Consider the following 6,726-nt stretch of genomic DNA (forward strand, 5'->3'; position numbering starts at 1 on the left):
GGCACGCTACCTCTACATCTACCTTCGGGATTAGTATTAGACCTAAATAATTGTTATTTGGTGCCAGCGTTGAGCATGAACATTATATCTGGATCTTGTTTGATGCGAGACGGTTATTGATACATCTCCAACGTATCTATAATTTTTGATTGTTCCATGCTATTATATTATCCATCTTGGATGTTTATGGGCTTTATTTTACACTTTTATATTACTTTTGGGACTAATCTATTGACCCAGAGCCCAGTGCCAGTTCCTGTTTTTTCCCTTGTTTCAGTGTTTCGAAGAAAAGGAATATCAAACGGAGTCGAAACGGAATGAAACCTTCTGGAGAAGTTATTTTTGGAAGGAAAGCAACCCGGGAGACTTGGAGTCCACGTCAAGAAAGCAACGAGGAAGGCACGAGGCAGGGGGCGCGCCCACCCCCCTGGGCGCGCCCTCCACCCTTGTGGGCCCCTCATGGCTCCCCTAACGTACTTCTTCCGCCTATATATATATCCATATACCCTAAAACCTTCGGGGAACAGAAGAGATCGGGAGTTCCGCCGCCGCAAGCCTCTGTAGCCACCAAAAACCAATCGGGGCCCTGTTCCGGCACCCTGCCGGAGGGGGGAACCCTCACCGGTGGCCATCTTCATCATCCCGGCAATCTCCATGACGAGGAGGGAGTAGTTCACCCTCGGGGCTGAGGGTATGTACCAGTAGCTATGTGTTTGATCTCTCTCTCTCGTGTTCTTGAGGTGATACGATCTTGATGTATCGCGAGCTTTGCTATTATAGTTGGATCTTATGATGTTTCTCCCCCTCTACTCTCTTGTCTCTACTCCTAATGGAGCAGTTGGTGAATAGTCTGCGCGGTTTATTTTTGCTGGGTTTTTTTTCGTCATCCTCCCACCTCCGCTAACTCGCAACCCTCCCGCAAAATAAACCCGTGCCAAAAAAAACCTACGATCGATGCCTCTTGCCCACAGCAGCAGATCGTTCTCTGCCGCCAACCAGCCCTTCGCATGCCCGATCCATCCCTTCGCCCCCGCCGGACATCCATCCCTGTGCCGCGGCCGATCCTAACCTTCGTCGTCGCCCACTCCCGTCGATCCCATCTATCGTTGCCGCTGCAGCCGGCGCAAAAAAAATCCATCGACCCCTCCCATCAATCGTTGCCGCCGCCGCCGTCCGAGGGGCAGACGCCGCCGCCACCGCCGCAATACAAGGGGGAGACGCCGCCGCCGCTGCTGCAAGGCATGGCGGTTTGAATCCCGCCCCCGCCTCTGCAAGGCAGGGCGGTTTGAATCCCGCCCCCGCCGCTGCAAGGCATGCTCACCAAGATGTTCGGCCAGGCCGGCGACTAGGACGGCATCCAGTTCGTCTTCAAGAAGATGCGGGAGGTCGGCATCAAGCCCTAAATCTTCGTCTACAATGCTTTGCTCGAGGTGATTGGCAAGACCGGCAAGTTGGGGCTGGCCCGCAGCCTGTTCGAGGAAATGTCCGCCGAGGGGGTCGAGCCCAACGAGCGCACGCGCACCGCGGTGGCCAAGATCTGTTGACGGGCACGCTGGGGACGCGACGTGCTCCAGCTCTGGGACAAGATGCGCGACAAGAAGATCCCCGCCCACAACATCCTCTGCAACACGCATGTGCGCCGACGTGGGGCTGGTGGCTGAGGCCGAGCAGTTCTTTGAGGAGATGAAGCTGGACAAGTGGAGCTACACAGCCATCATCAACATCTATGGGAGCATCAAGGACGCCAACCGCGCACTCCAGTTGTTTGTGGAAATGCTACAGAGCGGCATAGAGGCCAACATAATGAGCTACACCATCATGATCCAGTGCCTCGGCAAGGCGAACTGGATAGATGACGCCGTTCTTTGTAACCGCATCTGGGTCATAGACGTACATTCTCAGGTGCACACGCGTCACTGCCTACCGCTACCTTCCTTGCCGGCGGTGGACGGCGCCGCGTTTCCGGATTAGGGGGGACTGGCCGAACCGCGATCGCGCCTTCGCCACGGCTGAGGGGAGCGAAAGCCACACTGCCGCACTCCCGGCCACGGGCCACAACCTGCGGGCCTTCGTCCGTCAGGGCCTGGACGCTTCTGCTACTCCACTCCTTGTGCGAACACATCGACACATATTAGCGCCCGACTGTGCCACCAAGCTCAAATCAGGGGCTGCAAGATTCCATCACTAGTCTTCGTGTGGTTGTCTTGGTCTTGGATTGTAAAGCCCAGTTTGGGATTTTGCTACAACTGCTCATTCAGTGAGGATTCTGATCGAAGACGATCAGAAGGAGAAAGGACTTTGCCCAAGTAACTCCAGCTGGTTATATTGACACACTATATGAATGTAACGCCATACAGAGGCATGTTTCATGTGTGGCAGAGGTAAGGTTCTATTAGTGTTCTCCTGATCTTTAGTCTCGCAGTCTGCACTTCTCCAAGAATGAAACTGATTCATGTCTTCTTATATTCTTCCGTAAAGCACTTACATAAAAACAATGTGATATCCCTTTCAAATGAGGAAAAAATAAGACAAAAAGTGTAAATGACCCTTTTAGATGATTGTCAGGTTTATTTTACTTTGTTATGTTTCCACTCTTTTTGCAACTGCATTTCGGAATATGTGGTTCTTCTATTCCAGACTTTCTTAGTCCCTTAATTTGGAGGTATAACAAAATGAGTGAAGTTTTCCCTCGAAAAAATGAGTGAAGTTTTTGTTACTCCCTCAACATTTCATTGAGGCTTTAAATTATTTTCATTCTTTTATTCCAGGACTAGAGGTAATTAAAACTTCATCTGAGGAAGCAATCTACAAAGTCAAGTGGAGCAATAGCGTCCAAGCAGTCTTGTTGCTATGTTCTTGCTTTTGCTGTACACAAAGAGGCCGGGATTGAGCAAGGGCGCTGGAGATATTGTGTCAATAGTGGGCATCTTGATGCAGTTGCGCTTGTCGAAGTTGAGGTCAGAAAAATGATTATATCTTTTCCATGTGCATTATTACTGAAAAATATTTCATACACAGAAATATACTGCATTTCTGGACATCTAGAAATCTTATTGCTGGTAGATATCATTGCCGTCTGAAATTAAAATTTCCTAGAACATGTGACCATGAGGCTCCAAGATAAAAATAAAATGAAAGTGAATGTTATTATATTATTCAAGGCGGATGATATTAAAAATTTCCTGTTTTATTAGTTGTCGAAGGTGAAGCTGCATGGGTGATGTAGCCGGTTGGCTGTAGTGCGGAGTTATAATATATGTTGTATATTACTTTTCTTCTTCTAGGATTACTGGTCTATTTTGACAAATGAAATTAGTTATCATAAATCTATTTTGATCAATGAAATGAATATATGTTTGTGTACAGCTTGTTCCCACGCACGACTTGTAGTTGTAAACTTATGCATTTGGGGCTATTAAAGGGAGGCAATTGACGTGCATGTCAAGAGGAGTTATTCTGCGGCAACCCAGAGGTATTTAGCTAGATCATCTTAGTCGGATACTAATATCTATTATTGTTGTCTTCACCCAGTTCTTGTTTTGGTGCTTTAAAAAATCATCTTAATCGGATACTGATATCACTTATGCAAGAGTCATGTTTGATCATTAAAAGAAATGGCCACGGATCCCCACGGACGCCGCCACTGCCGCGGATCCCCGCGGATGATGCAGACGCCGCCGGAGAGAGCAGGATTTGGTCGCGTTGCACTGATTGGAGGAGACCGTGCCGGCCGTGCGCTGTTTGGAGGACGTACACAGGTATTAATCTGTTCGAGTATGCATGGGCCTCGAAGAACCGAGCAAAGCATCCCATTCATTTTCAATCATTGCATGTGTTTGCTCTGCAGGTTCACCGCCATGGCTATGAGAGGACGCATTTGTGTTCAGTTGTTCGGGCAGAGGAGGCACTTTGTTGAAGCATCAAGTGAATTGAAATGTGCAAATGCTCTTGGTGCCCATTAGTTCTGTGTGTGAGTAAGAAATCGTTTTCTTCTCCATAGCTGAGAAACCAGTAAAGAAATTATGTGTCAGGAGCAAGAATCTTTTTCGATGAAAGCCGCTACCTTTCATATATAAATTGTGTTCCTTTTCAAGAAAGAAATCCATAGCCTTGAACCAATAGATATACATAAGTTTTATGTTGATGTTATCTACAATAAGAGTACTTGAAATTGATAGAGTTGCCATTAGATTTTCCGAGAAGAGGCAGACATTATATCACCTGTCCGTTTAATCTTTCTCTGTTTATTATGTAGCTTTTTTTTGTCTTATTCTTATTCCAATCATTTCATTAGGATTCATTGCCAATTTATTCGGTCCTTATTTAATTTGGATGGTGCTGAACTATTTTTGTGGTACCTGGTACCTTTCATGATCAAGAAGAGCTCACATGTGACTAAATAGACATGGTGTATTGTTTAAGCATGCATACTTGGCCTCTTTGGACTATTAATAGAAGCTTGTGTCCCCTTTGGACTAGGGAAGATATGTTAAATTGTACCAACCATGTCATTAGACTATAACAGAAGAAAAAAATGTATCAAATTATATGTTTTTATTTACTTCGATCGGTATGAAGGGCAGGTGACATTCATACTAAAATTTTGGCTATAATCTATTCAACCTGGTTGTAAATCATTGCATGGTAATGTTTCTATGTGCATATTCTGGATTGCTCTATGCAAATGCATAAGACAGGGAAGGACCATGCCGTGAGCCTATTGATAAATCTGAGCAGCTAGCTAGGCTCTGTAGTAACATCTTAACTGCCTGCTTAGATTACTTATCTGTTTGGTCATTCCTTCTTTTTGCCTGCTTAGTATAAACTGTATGTTCTATTCTGCAGCTCCTGCTGCTGCTATATTGATCTCTACTTGAAGTCAGGAGCCAAATTGAAGATCAAATTCAGGTTGTAAAAAAGGGCAGTCTTTTTGTTATTGGTGTACCATTTTGTATATTGTCAACTGTACGCTCCTTGCGATACTAAAAGCTATATGTAATGTAGGGATTTGTTTCACCATCATCAGAAAAACTCGTAGATATGCCTCCTAAAAAACATGTCTCTTATCATAGTTCTGGATCTGAATGAGACCCTTTTATACTCAGATTGGAAGGTGAACTTCTGTTTTCTGCGAAGTTTAGAATCTCATTGTTTGCTATGCCTGCCGGCTGCCGCTCATGTACTGCACATGCAGTGTGAGTAAATCTCTTAATATATCACACATTTGCACTTCAAATTTACTAAAATAACCTGTATAACTAAAACTCAAAAGTGCTCGTGCTTAAAATATGCACATCCAGTGGGGACAGATGCCGAATTTTGTTTCCATATAAGCCTTCCTATTCGTTTTATAGCATGTAGGCTTTATTTATTGGCCCAGCTCCCCAGGTGCTGAATATTGGTTGATCAGAATTTATAATAAAAAATTCCATATATCTCTACTATTAAAGGGGAGTACATTGTCGTTTCGTGTCGTTAGCCTCCCTCACCCCATCGATCGACAGGGCATCGCATGCCCAGCATGGCGTCCCCCGTAAATCAGGGAAGTGAGGAGCCACCGCGCGCATCCGTGCCAGATCCGGCAGGCGGTGCATGCATTCATGCTCGATCCGGGCGCCACGGTTGAGGCTTGGTGGACGAGCATGTGGCAGTTGCTTGGTTGTGGAGGAGGGGAAGGGAGTACGGGATGGCCCCATTCTTTTTTTTCTGCCCGTTTTGGATGGTAGGAGGATGGAACACGGGCGGATGGAGGTCTACGGAGCATGGGGCGGCAGCTTCACCCTTGCCACGGTCTGGGAAGAGGAAGGGAGCCTGAGCTCTCTATGCGGCTTCATAAGTGTGTCTGGAGCATGGGCCTCGCGACGAGGGTGCGGGTGGAGCATGGCCATCCATTGATAGGAGGGAGCTGGGGGAGGGGTGATGCAAGCCACTTGTGGGCGATGGATGTAGAAGAGGAGGAGGAGCACTCAATGGCAGTGGCGGAGCGTGGCAAGCAATCAAGGGAGGGCAAATTTTGAACTAAAAGCAATTTTTTAGTTCAAAAAAGCCTAGAAGTAAAATTACATTGTAATCGAACATATCTTGCTCCTTCCATCCTTTGGCAGCTTCGCTCATCAACGGTCGTCGGCTCATGGTCTTGGCGATTGCGCGCATAGCACGAGATGGTCTGTGTAGGTGCATGTCGTCGGCTCATGGTCTGTGTAAAAAGATAGTTGTAATTAATTGAAGAAGCATGTTAGCTGAGAACCGAGGATCTGAGATGTGTGGTAGCTGAGACATGCATTGTTCTCGGTTATTTAAGCACCGTCAATAGCATTCTTTTTCTTCAAAAGCCCGTGGCAACGCACGGGCGTTCTACTAATAATGGATTGAGTTTTCCCTTTGAAGTTATCTTATCGGATTGAGTCTTTAAGGATTTGAGAACACTTGATGTATGCCTTGCCGTGCGTATCTGTGGTGACAATGGGATATCACGTGATTCACTTGATGTATGTTTTGGTGATCAACTTGCGGGTTCCGCCCATGAACCTATTCATAGGGGTTGGCACACGTTTTCGTCTTGATTCTCCGGTAGAAACTTTGGGGCACTCTTTGAGGTTCTATGTGTTGGTTGAATAGATGAATCTGAGATTGTGTGATGCATATCGTATAATCATACCCACGGATGCTTGAGGTGACATTGGAGTATCTAGGTGACATTAGGGTTTTGGTTGATTTGTGTCTTAA

General features: G+C 46.2%; 1 long non-coding RNA gene across 1 annotated transcript; it reads left to right on the forward strand.

Moving 5' to 3' along the window:
- Positions 1-1,993: 1,993 nt before the first annotated feature.
- LOC120976696 (uncharacterized) lies at positions 1,994-3,472 on the forward strand. Its single transcript, XR_005772911.3, has 3 exons — positions 1,994-2,381; positions 2,769-2,957; positions 3,367-3,472. It is a non-coding gene; the product is annotated as an uncharacterized lncRNA (long non-coding RNA).
- The last annotated feature ends 3,254 nt before the right edge of the window (positions 3,473-6,726 follow it).

Source organism: Aegilops tauschii, chromosome 3 (genome assembly GCF_002575655.3).
Source record: "Aegilops tauschii subsp. strangulata cultivar AL8/78 chromosome 3, Aet v6.0, whole genome shotgun sequence".
NCBI classification, from domain to species: Eukaryota; Viridiplantae; Streptophyta; class Magnoliopsida; order Poales; family Poaceae; genus Aegilops; species Aegilops tauschii.